Genomic DNA, 14,033 nt, shown 5'->3' on the forward strand with positions numbered 1-14,033 from the left:
GCATTTGGCCAACAAATGCAAAAGTGACGACCCAATAGAGAATTGAGCTACTATTGTCATCATAGCAGGTGCTTGCTGTTATTTTCCACCTTCATCCCAGCTTTTCATCACCATCTTTTTTCCTACTCATAACTCACCTTTATCTCTTATTCCAAAATACTTTTCTTGAACTTAATCATCTTTTCCCTCAATCAACATCACAAAAATGATCTGAATCCAACTGCCACCGTCCTCAAAGAACCCATACCATCCACTGATTGTCAAATCAAGTGGGAAGAACAGGTAAATCAAATCCAAAAAACTCAACTAAACTCTCTACACGTACAACACCATAAGTAAAAATAAGGCGTGAGACATGCAAAGCAATGAACATATCTCCATGGCAGTAACCACACATCAAAACGATACACATGGGAAAATGACATCGTTTTTTATCATAGGTGTGTGAGAAGGAAGACAGCAACAGGAAGGGAGCTCAACTCCCTAAAAACGCAGCACTTTCTCCCTGTACAGTTTGTGTATCCAATCTAATAGATGCCAAAAAACATATTAGCCCTCCAATTGAACCATAAACACTAAATTACCCTCCAAATTGGCACTATTGAAACAACAATGCCAATTTTTCTCCGAAAATTATGTTCTTTAATGTATATTATTTCATAAATTTCTTTTTAAAAATGAGCTCACAGCACTGCTGGCAAATTTCTTGTTCTAATAGCATAGCAATTGATAAAGAAGAGTGCGAAAAGAGACTATTTACTCAAAGCCACACTCTCCATAACTGAATTTATTCAAGGTACCAGATGTACTCGAGACTCAAGAGGCCAAGATCTACACTACTATAGACCACTGAGCACGGAGAACTTCAGAAGCTATTTTGTTGCAGTTAAAAGATATACCAAAACATTCAATTTGAGTCAAACTTGAAAAACTAAATTGTTTTATCAAAAATGTGTACATTATAAGTTTTTGTTTCTCCAATTACAAGATAATGGAAAATAAGCTATTACTCTTACTTACATTGCTTTAGCCAATACCTTGCTCAAGACAATAAAAATTCACTCACTGCAAGATAAGGGCGAAGGCAAACAGGAACCTCATGTTCTTCTGGTCCCACACAATGTTTTGGCACCATGATTTCAAGACCTGTTCCTGTTTCATCCCCATATGCTTCTAGCTTAGCATCATCTGGAATCCGGGTTGGTAAAGAGATTTCCCTAATGAATTCCCCTGACGGGCAGTGCTCAGGAGATGGATCAGTGAGCTTGAATGTTCTGTCATTTCTCTTGATGAAAGGCATGCAGGCTGTGCTCACAGATGAAATCTTCACAATAGCATGAGTCAAATTATTCCACCAAGTAACTTTCACCCTTTTAAGATCAGCAAAAGGCAAGCTAACAATTATTAGATACCCTTGTTCATCCTCATATATAGTTTTTGCACCTGTGACAGGACCATACACATTCCTCATTACCCCACTAAAGTCATTTAACCAGGGTGGTTCAATTGAGTGGATTTCTGCATCTTGAATTCTATCATTATGTTGATTCATAAGCAAACAACAATCTTCATCATTTCCATGCAGGAATAAATCCTTCTTCCTCTTGTTGCAAACAGGTGAGAGATCCATTCCACTACCATTTGTGAGGTTTGACGGTCCAGTTAATAAATTCAAGCCAGACCCATTAAGTAATTTCTTTGAATTAGTATTCAAAATCCTTAATGGAGGAAGGGGTCTCTCAAGCTCAAATTCTATGTTGGGAAGGTTCCTCCATGAACAAAATTCACTTGCTTCCGGGGGGACAGAAAAATTTAAATCCCTTCCAGTAAGTTCCATCCATCTCTTTTGCTCTTCTTCATCAAGACCCTCCAAATTGGGTGATGAGACAACTTCAATCGCATGCACACATTGAGGATTCGAAAGGCCCCTATAATGCTTCCTCTGCATTCTGTGAGATCGAACAAATCCCTTTTCAACACTGAAAGGAAATGGACGCTCTCCTTGGAGACAGTGCCCGTTCATATAACTACGCAACTGCATCTTACCCAATGCATTCTCAGGCCTTTCCTTAAAAACCCACATATACATATTCTCCATATCATGCTGAACCAAGAACACAGCAAGCTCAAGATCCAACTTATCAAACACAGAAACACAATTACCATCCAACACGATCTTGCATTTCGACTTGTCATTTAATACAGGTTTAAAATAGTAACTGAAGAAAAACCAAGCACCCTATACACTATCCAATCTCTTAGAGCATTTTCGTCCAGCCCTGGGCAGCTTGAGAAAAGTATCAGACTCGTTATTTTGGGGTCCAAGGCTAACATCTAATATATCAAAAGGGTCCAAATTCCAGGATGGTGGAGAAGGACTACGCTCAGCAGATAGAGGAAGATTAATGTCAGGAGGCCTAGAAAGAATTATAGACCTATTCATCTCTCTGACCAATTCCTCATGAGACACGGAAATTGAATCCATGGATAAGAGTGTTGATGGGTGGTGATTCTCAATAGAAAGACTAGTAAGCAAATCTTCTCCCATGTTGTTAATAAGCCTTATCAGCTAAATGGTATTAATTCTTCTGCTCTAAAAACAACGTCCAATCCCCAAAATCCAACGAAGTACAGACCTACCTCATGTGACACAAAGGCTAAACATAACACAGAGCAACACCATGATCAAACACTTACTTTAAAATTGGCAAATGATCACTCCATTAATAGCTATAATAAGAAAAGATGATTGTATTCCTATTCCCAATCATAAAAATAATTCAAAAATTTTACACTAAATCCCAAATAAGGGTGACCCAAGTTATCAATGCTGGTGAAAATGAGAGGGCAAAGACGATATCGATTTTTTGGAGGAGCTATGCATTAAAAGAACAAAAGAAAAATGAAGAAAACTATAAGGTAGAATCTTAAGAGATTTACCAAGAGAGGTGGCTCAGAATAAATCAATCAATCTCACAAAATAATCAGAGAAATATCTTCTCAAACAATCCCCATTCTCCAATAACCATCCTGAGAGCAGAACCAGAGAAGACTGAACAAAAGCAACGATAGCATTCTCCGTTGAAAAGATCGTCTGAATTTACAAGATGGTAATTAAAGAGAAGTCATTTGCCGTGAACTGACAGTGACGGAAATGGGCGCTGAATAGATAATGGTGATAAGATTATGTTTCTTAAGTGGAGGGCTTTTAGGCCCAATAGAGCTCACGTCTATGAAATCCTTAACCTAATGGGCCTTTCCCCAACCCAACAAATTTATCTCTTCTGTGCTATTTATAAGTATCGAATTCAAGGCCTTCATAATTTTTCCAAGAAATTTGTAATTACTTTCTAATTATTTTTTTTTCTTCATTTAGGGTTTATATTATGATAATATTTTTTATTTAGCTTTAATTTTAATTTAAAATTTAATATTTTATAATTTTAGAGATGACATAAATACCATTAATTTAAAAAGCTAATATTTAGCATTATGTGTATATTAAAAAGGAGAGAGAGAGAGAGAGAGAGAGAGAGAGAGAGAGAGAGAGAGAGAGAGAGAGAGAGAGAGGGCATTGAAGGAGCTAGCTCCAAAATAAGATCACTCCAATAATTCTATTAACAATTTGTGAATGTGAGGATTTGAACTTAAGAGACCCTCCACTCTCATGAAGTATTATAGTTAGGGATTGCAATGGGAGATTTTTTTTTCTAATATTAAATTAGACTAAATTCTATTAAAATGGATTTAAGTAGTATATAATTAGATTTAGAATGGATTTAGGTTTAGTTAATAATATCCATATCTAGTTGGAAATTTATGTATCGAGTATTCATCATTTGAACTCATTTATATAAATAATTAATTAAATATAAAATATATTTTTTATAATAATATTAATAAATTTTTATATAATATATTTTAAATGAATATAATTTAAATATTATATAGAATGATAAAATTTTTAAAATATAAATTATCATTAAAAATACATTTTTATACAAATTATTAATTAAAATATATATTTTGAAATGAGTTTAGGTATTATTTGATTAATATTAATAATTATGCTTGGAATGAATTTAAATAATTTAAGAGGAATTTTTGTCACAACTCGATTCCATGGGTTGGATCCGCACTAGGACCTAGGTTGGCATAAAGTCCCCGAGGTCCGTAGTAAGCCTTATTATTTTCAAATCCATGACCAAGGCCAAAAATTGAGGCCCATCTTGTAAATAAAATAAAATAAAATATTACATTTTTATTCGGGTCAACCCAACTCGATAACCATAAAAAATTAAAGTTAGGAGAGCCTAGTTCAACCATGATACCACTATTATAAAAAATTTTGCATTTATTAAAATACCAAAACTTAAATTTACATAGGACCTTACAAAATTATTACTACTACTAACACATGCAGAGCTCTGGATTACAATTTTAGAAAATAATAATATAAATAAATAACTGCTAATAAACCTGCGAGAAAGGAAGTAGGTTATTCTAAAAAGAACTCCTCTTGTAGCCTGAAAAAATATGGTGAACAGGAGTGAGCGTTCGACTCATAGAGTAAGATATTGATTTTAGGTATAATTTTTATAACTATCTAGCACTAATGCATACCTAAGGATGAAATACAATACAGATCATCATATTCAGTCAAATTCAAACAACACACGTACAAAGAATAATTTAGAGCACTCACACACCCATATATCACATTAGATATATATACATATGAAAGATGATCCCTTATACAGCTCTCTTAATACAATGTCTGCCAGCGAGATCAACTTGAGCCAGACTTTTGCTTAATAATCCAAATGTGGGAGTCAACGAGATTAACTCAAAGCCATACTCACCCCGACTTTCATAAAAAGAATTGGCCCTCAAGCGAGACTAGCTTAAGCCAATTTGCCTATCTATCCACATCCATTACACCACACCACACGCAAGCCAACACATACACACACAGCTCCAAATTACCTTAAGGCAATATCCACATCCTTTTATTTGCAAATAATAAAATGCAACATAAAGCATGCTTAGTATTTAGCTATATACATATATTTGTATGTGATGCATGAGTATGTCTTGAATATATAATAATATTGAAATTGTAAATAAAACCAATATCTACTCATAAATTGGTGGACTGGACTGCAATTGGTCTGGTTGGAAGGAGAAGACGGCCAGAAGGAGAAGACGGCCAGCACCGACCACCTAAATATACACACTGACCTCTATCAAAAGACTAACAAAATTAAATAATTGATTTAAACCATAAAATCAAAATAATTTCTAAGATTCTGCTGAAATTTTGCCAAAATTTTCTCTGTACCTAAGATCTACTCAACCTGCAAAGTAGTTCAAATAATAATACTAAAATCACACATCTCAATCCATATCTCGTTAACATCATATGGCCCCTCTTGAGCCGTCCAAACCAGGCATTAATCATAAAATTAGAAAATTACGTTTTAACTCCTAAAACTAACATTAAGTTCCATTTGAAAGCTCTCGCTTCAAGGAGTCCAACACCACTGAAATCACTTCATTTGGTTATCGGAAATGCCTGAAATGAAGCTTGGAAGTTTAGGTGGCAATTTTTCTCTTTGTTAGCGTGGGTTGCCGGATTTCCTCATTGTGGGCTGCCATTTTTCGGCCTCTGAGGGTCGCTTAGGGTGGTGGCTAGACATCTGGGGTGGTTGCCGGCCATGGGTCAACGGTAAAGTGAGAGAGAGAGAGGAGAGAGAAAAGGTGGTAGGGGAGGTGGTTCTCCCGATTTTCTCCTTTCATTTTTTTTTTGTTGTAGCTGATAGTGGAAGTACACTGTCACATGCCAATGTCACCTCACTTTTTTTTTCTTCTTCTTTTATTATTATTATTATTATTATTATTATTATTAAGGTTTAATTAAAATGTCTCACCAATAATTAATAAAATAGTGTAACTCTTTCTTATATAACCTTCAATTTCATTAATTGAGAATAATACAATTAACTAAATAAATTATTAAAAGTTGAATTTATGTTCTTTACTTTATAATAAACTTAAAACCATTGAATGATAATAACAAGATAATTGAAATATTGTATTTTCTTTTTAATCATATGCTACCTTATAATGTTGTAAAATATATACTTGAAGTACAATAATAATAATAATAATAATAATAATAACTGATATACATTAAATAATATTAAAACAATGTTTAAATACTATAAAACAAAATTATATATATATATATATATATATATATATATATATATATATATATATATATATATATATATATATATATATATAGTTAAAATTTGGGTTATTACAATATTTCCCTCTTAAGAAAAATTCGTCCTCAAATTTTAAATAAAAAGTGCCAAGGAAAAGAAGGTGGTTATTCGTTGCTTCTCTGACTCTGCTGTAGTGCCCTAGCTATCATCATCATTTCGTAGTGGAACTCTTACCTCTAATTATTCATTGACCATTTCTTTGACATCTCAAGTACTCACTATACCTCCACTGTGCTTTACTTGATATATCATAACTTTAATTAAGTTTGGTGCTTACCCTCTTTCATTGCTCCCCAATGTGTCTCTTAGTGACTTCAGTCCCCATTTCTCTATTCCGATAACCTCGAATCCCCAAAGACATGACTTATATTTCTTATCCTATGGTATCCTATAAGATGCTTTCCTGTAGCACCTATCATAGGCATCTCGTTTGAAATCATTATTTGTCTTATGACCTTAATGATCAACACCTATGCATCTTCTGTAACACCCCTATTTGTATAGCTAGGTATATTTCACTGTTCCGGTGACCGGAGTCAGTCCGGACAATTAACGGGATTAGAACCACACTTAAGACAACAAGAGAAGCCATAAACACAAATAATTAGTAATTGTTAATTAGTTGAGTATAAATAAGAAAAATGGAACACAAGAAGTTAAATGAGCCGAGAGTCACAGCGATGGGTGACCTTCTCGGGAACGACTGCGAAGTCGATTTAAACTCAAATTTCGAACCGTAAAATGTGACGCCGCGGTCCTTAGGACCCTTATAAACACAGTGGAAAAGAGAAAATCACGAAAAAGAACTGTTAAGCCAGTCAAATAATTAGGTCAGGGAGCCGGAAGAAATACTGAATTATTTGCAAACCGGGATGAACCGGCGAGGGGCAATTTGGTCAATTGACCCCGAGAGCTGACTCCTGACCTAACTGTCAAATAAAATTGGACAAAAGAAAATTTCAGAATCGAGAATTAAATTAAATAACTAATAGAAAAATAAATAGAAAAAAAAGGAAATGGAAAAATGGAAAAGTCAAAAGGTGATGACATCATGCATGACCTCATGCATGATGCCATAAAGAATATAATTTATTTATTTATTTATTTACATTTTTGGTCTTCCATAAGACTTAAAAATTCATAAAAAAAAAAAGAAAATCATTTCTTCTTCTTCAAAAAACGTTTTTATCTCTCTCTCACTTTTCTCTCCTAAGGTTCCTCCATTAACAAGCTTTTAAAGCTTGAAAAACTTAGTTCTTCCCCATAAATTTCAACCCTAAACCCTAAAAAGCTTCCAATCTACACTAGAAAAGAAGATTGAGGGAGAAGAAGAAAGAAGAAAGTGAAAGAATTGGTGGATTGTAAATCAAAGAATTAAGGTTAGTGTTCTTCTTCATTTTCTCTTTGAATCTATGTTTAAGTAGTTAAGTTATGCTTGTAAATAAACTTAAAATGGAAAGAAAATTTGTTGAGAGATTATATAGAATTTTGGACAGCTAGGGTTTGGTTGGACAGAGTATAAATTTGTTTGAGCTAAACATGTTGGAAGCTTAATTGAGTTAAGTGAGTATGCTTATAAGTGTTTAATTAGCTAAATACAACAAATGACATGAATTAGGGTTTTGAACTTAGGGTTTGTGAACCAAAAATGCAAGAAATGAGTAAATAGCATGTTTGACCTTGAACTGAAAAATGGTCAATTGTGACCAAATAAGTTGTGTTTGAATTATTAGAAGTGAAGCCAAATTCGGAGGTTGTATGGTCATGCTGCTGGCAGCATGACCAAGTCAACTTTGAAGGACCAAAACTGAAATTTTACAAGTCCAATTGATATGCCACCAATTGGGGATGAAAATAGACATAAAATGACACAATTTTCATTTAGGAACCATGCCCAAAAACTGACCAAAACCTAGTGAACAAATTAACCAAATTTGAATAAGAGCAGTCTGCCACTGCACAAACTGACCAAATGAATAGTAATTGTTCATTTGGTCATAACTCGAGATAGGTAGGTTAAAATGACCTGAAATTTTACCAGTAATTAGATAAGATATAGATCTAAAACTTTTATGAAGAACACCAACCCAAATTATGCCATTAACCTAATCAAATTATTGAGCAAAGTTGAGTTACTGAACCTGCAAAACTGCAGATTTCCATTTGAACAGTAAAGTTCCAATGGCTATAACTCTCTCTAGAAAACTCCGATTTAGGCGATTCTTGAACCGATGGAAACCTAAGACATAGTAGAACATTTTGTATGAAGGAAATTAGACCAAATTATGGACTTAACTTGATCAAATTACTGAACTAAGTTGGATAAAAAATTTGCCAGAACCAAAATTGCAGCATGAACAGTGCACGTGAACAGTAACTGTATTTTGGCTATAACTTGAACTACAAAACTCCAATTGGGGTGATCCAAAAATGAGAATACACTTAAGACAATAAGGAACATTTTCTATGAAGGAAGTTTTGTCAAATTCCAACAGTAAAGTGACCAATGGAACAGTATAACCTAAGGCACCAAAACTAAAAATTTGTAACTTTGCCTAAAGGACTTAAGTTTTGAGAAAATGACCAAAACCAACAAGTTTGGTGACCAAAATGTGGTATGTGGGTGAAGTTGGAATTCCCATACCTATTAAGCCTTAGAAAGTCAATAATTTGACTTGAATAGTGTAGTGAATAGTAACCCCGAAATGAAAATTTCTAAGAACGTTAGTTTAAGCATATTTGGGCTAGAATTAAGTATTTATGAATTAATTATTGGATTTATGGTAAGTTATGATACTGAAACACTGTGAAACTGTGTGTTTCAGTGGAAAAGAACACCGGAAAAGAACCCGAGGAATCGAGTCAAGGCCGATAGGCGACTCGCATCAGGTTTGTGCACAAAAATTTATAAATTATAGTTTCACAATGAAAATTGATTTGGTATACATTGTGAATGTGTTTTGTTCATTGTGAATTTTGAGAATGTTGTGTTGCCTATTTTTCAATGGAAATTTGGAATGAAAATTATTTATTGATTTGTATGAAATATTTGAAAAATGGTTTTAAATTTAGTTATGGCTTTGAAAATTTTATTTGAAAAATAGTATGTTGCCTATTTTGAAAATGAAAAGTTCGGAATGAAATATGATTTGTGAATTGTATGAAATGTTTGAATAACTTGATTTAAATTGTTTTGAATAATTTGAAATATTGAATTGTGACATTACCATGATGTAAATATGATGATATGCATATGTATCTCTGTAGTTTGAGCAGTTGTACAGATAAAATTGTAATAATATTATTCTTGAGATTTTATGTTTGTAAATTTAATAGTGAATGTAAATTAAATATTTAAAATGCAATGTGCATGAGTTTATGAAATGTTTTGAATTATTAATTTTTGATTTGAAATTTGGATTTTGAGTTGAAGTATTGCCATTGTTGTTGATTTGAAGTTTGGTGGTTGCAAATGAAGTTGTGATTGAGAAAAATATTGGGAGTGTTTTTATTTTCATGTTTTGAAGAACTGTTTTCTCAAAATACAGACGGCACTCTGTCGAAATTTTTGTAAAAATTGCGGAAATCTTAAATATCCAAAAATTTGATTTATGTTTGGACTTTAAATAAAGGTTTTTAATATTTGAAAAAAAATTTTACCCACCAATTCCAAAATGAAGGAAAATTGTTTTAAAATCCCTTGTAGTATATTTAATGGGTTACCGGTAGGTGAAGTACGGTAATTCATTAGGTGTACTACGGGAACATGTTACATCTTACGAGGAGTATAGTGTGACATCTTCTCACTCCCATGGTACTTCAAATTTCCAATCTTCTTTGTGTCGTTACTAAGGGTCCTTAGACCAACTTCTGTTCATTTTATGTAACTAGTCATGTAGAGCTCCATCCAAGTGTTGAACATCCATATTCTATCTATCAATATTAGAAAGTGGACTAGGTCTCTTGTCTGACTTGACAAAAGTCTATGTATTCCCAAGCCTCAGAGGACAATAGAATGCCAAGAAAATTTTGTAAATCGGTACAGACAAATTTAACTCGGTATGCAAAACGAAGGGCATTTTATTCATTTCACATTCAGAGATGAATTTTGACCTAAATATCAATTGAAATAAGTGAGAACTAAACATTTAAAATGAATTAAAACTATGGAGTGTGCAATGGAAATGGGGAAAGAAGGAAAAGAAAACAAAATGAGAATTTTGACATAAGCATGATGTCATGATGACATCATTAAAAATTTAATCTAATTAAAGGAGGATAAATACATAAAAAGAGATAAAAATCACACAAAAAAACAAAAAAAAGGCTATCTTCTTCCTCTTCCCACTTCTTTGGCCGAAATTCCCTTTACCTTTCCTTCCACCATTGTTATCCTTTTTAAGCTTAAATTCCCTTCTAATCTCACCATATTTCCCCTAATCACCTTCATTAAAACTTCATATCTAACCTAGCTAAGGTGCTTGGGAGCAAAAAGAAAGGGAAAAATAGAAGAGTTGGAACTCTTGGAATTAGCTCAATTGAGGTTAGTGCCAATTTTACCTTTCACCTTCTTCTAACTTTGAAATTTAGTAGAATTATAAAGAAATTGCTTAAAAAACCAAAGAAAATGTTCATGAAAGAATAACATAAAATTTTGGCCAGCTTGGTATGTGGTTGGTTTGATGTTTTTGATGAGTTTAAACATGTTTATGGATGATGATGATTGCATATGAATGAATTAGAATGGAGGATTGAATGGATTGCATGAATTGGATGAGATAATAAATTAGGGTTTAGAGACAACTAGGGGTTTTGTGATACGATGCATAATTAAAGTTTTTAAGGTCACCTACTGACCATTTGATAAGAATTGTGGTGATATAAAGTGGATTGTTGAATTGAATTGGGAATTGCATGAGTTGCCTTGTTGCTAGAGTTCTAGACCTCTGAGTCCAGTGTGTTTATGTGGTCATAACTTGAGCTATGTAGCTCTAATTGGTGTAAGGCCAATTGAAAATGAAATTTAAGACCTAAAGCCACATTTGTATGAAGAGACCCTGCTCAGAAAGCCAACAAAAAGTAACCAAAAATTGGCTTGAATCCGGGTAACCAAAATCTGGACATGGAAAATGACCATATGAACAGTGTTTGTTCAAATGGCCATAACTTTGTGTAGAGAGGTCCAAATGACCTGATTCTTGAACCCATGGAAAGCTTAGATAATGTAGAACAACTTTCATAAAGAAAAAAACTCAAATTCTGACCATAACCTATTCGAATTGCTAGCCAAAATTAGGACACCAAAACTATCAGAACCAAATCTGACCAGAAAATCTAGGAATGGACCAATCTGGCTAGTTATGGTAAAAATATCATAACTTGAGCTACAAAACTCCAAATGGAGTGATTCAAAAAGGGAATTAAAGAAGACACATTAAGGAACAACTTTGATGAAGAAAGTTTAGCCAAATGCCCACTGTAGATTGGTCCAATGGAATAGTAAACCTAAGTGACCAAATATGAATTTTTGGAATTACTTCCAATGAGCTTTGAATTGAAATTGGCAACTAATGCCAATAAATGTAAAATCCAAAATGTGGTATTTTGGTGTAATTAGAATTAGCATACCTATTAATTATGAAAAAGTTAATATTTTTGCATGAATAGTAAGGTAAATAGTAACCACCAAACATCAATGCAAAGAACTAAACAATTAACTTTGTTAACATGCCCTAGTATGATTGGTTTAGATAGGTTGGCATGCCAATAGGGTTCCGATTGCAGTACTGCCTATGGCTTTATGCCATTTCATGATTCATGCCTTTAGTGCCATTTCGTGATTCATGGCCTTAGTGCTATTTTGTGATGTTATGGCTTTTAGCCATTTTGATACTTTTGACATATTTAGCTTTATGCTCGATGGTTATTATGGCTTATTAGCCATTCTGTTGCACACCTGGCAGATACTTTGTGATCAATGGTGTGACGGTCCAAGGTACTTGGTACCCAGTGCCAGTTTACCCGTTTATCCAGTCTAGTCAACTGGTATAGGTTACTTGGGCAATGAAAATAAGTGTTAAAAATTTGTAATCATGAAATGAACATAAAAGTCATAAAATTAAGGATACTACAAACAATTATAAAAAATTTCAGTCTGGATAAATTGACAGTATAATTTCTTATATTTATTTATTTAGTTTATTTTTATTTTCTATTGGCACCACTAAGCTTTATGTTTAGCACGTCGCTGTTTGCCACGCGTAGGTACTGGAGACCAGAAGCAAGAGCCCAGTAGGTCTTAGACTGGCAATTAGAGTCTTGATCTGCATTAGGTCACAGTGTCACCTCATCCAGCAGTGCACATTTTGGTAGACTTCATTAGTCTTGTATTTTATTTTTGAAACTTTGTAATTAAATTTTGGACATGTAATGTAAATTATATATTTTTGTACATTAAATATGCTCATGATGTAAATTAATAAAGTTTGCAATTTCATATTTGAATTGTATATGTATGAAAATGATTTTGAATTTCATATGTATTTATATGAGTGAGATTAAATTGATGATTTGAATGAGAATATGGGAATGAAAATATTTATAAAATTGTTTTTCAATCAGGAGGGAACTCGTCAAAATATTAATAAATTAGGGAAAACTTCGTCAGTTTCTCTGGTAAATAAATTGACCCAAATTAATAAAATAAATGTGAATAATAATAAATGTAATAAGTTAAGTTAAGACCTTCCGGCACCGAGTGTGATATGCCTTACTTGGCTATACTGTAGGCGGGTGAGGGGTGTCACACATTGGTACTTAAATCGAGGCTCTATTATTCCTTTAATCTATCATCTCATCATAACTTATTTTAAACATCTCTTAGTGTGTCCCTAGTATACTTATTCCTTCTTATTCTCATCATTGTAACCAACTTTATCAAGCTTTTTTCTTGTCCTTTGAATCTCATCCACTTCCTTTTTTTTTTTTTCCTGTTTCTGCTATTATTGATATCTTTCCAACCTACTGTACTTATTCTTTAACCTTTGTCCTCTCTCACCCTTATACCTTTTCCTTTAAGGATGTCCATCCCAACATCCACTTTGACCTTCTTTTTATCTTTTAGTCCTATTTTGATTTCTAGTTCCATTACTTTTGGAATTTTAACCTTACGATTGGCTCCTACCAATACATCCTTCATATTATGTGACACTTGTAATTGACCATAGAAAATTCTTCTTGTATCTCCTTTTCCCAACTTGACCATTAGAACATTATCATTCCCTATTACCCTTTGTAGGAAATTGCTCATTATGGTTAGATAGAAGCCCTTGAAATTATAATTTCCACCTGAACTAACATGGTTGTGGAAAATGTGTGCTATGTCATAATTCCAGACAAGATACTTCAAGTGTTTATTCTCCTTAATATAACCACGCATACTGCCCATGGCTCTCCAAACTTCAGCCTCAAGTTTACCATCAGCAACAATTTCATCCAACTCAATCTAACTTCTATCACTACTCTTATTGTCCTTTCATACTTAACATTAGGTACATACTTACTGTTATTTCCTTTTAAGGAGAATGTGTGCGAACTAGTCCCTACCAAATTCTTAAATACTAGGTCAGCTCAACACAATTTCCCTTACTTATGTAGTCTTCTAGAGCCAAAAGCACGAGCTAAACTTAAAGAGAAAGAGAAATATCCTCCTACAGTCATTAGCACACTGTTGTCTATAGA

At 33.3% G+C, this 14,033-nt stretch overlaps 1 pseudogene; it reads right to left on the reverse strand.

Moving 5' to 3' along the window:
* Positions 1-926: 926 nt before the first annotated feature.
* LOC131178570 (uncharacterized) lies at positions 927-3,199 on the reverse strand (annotated as a pseudogene).
* Positions 3,200-14,033: the final 10,834 nt, after the last annotated feature.

Source organism: Hevea brasiliensis, chromosome 1, assembly GCF_030052815.1.
Source record: "Hevea brasiliensis isolate MT/VB/25A 57/8 chromosome 1, ASM3005281v1, whole genome shotgun sequence".
Taxonomy (NCBI): Eukaryota; Viridiplantae; Streptophyta; class Magnoliopsida; order Malpighiales; family Euphorbiaceae; genus Hevea; species Hevea brasiliensis.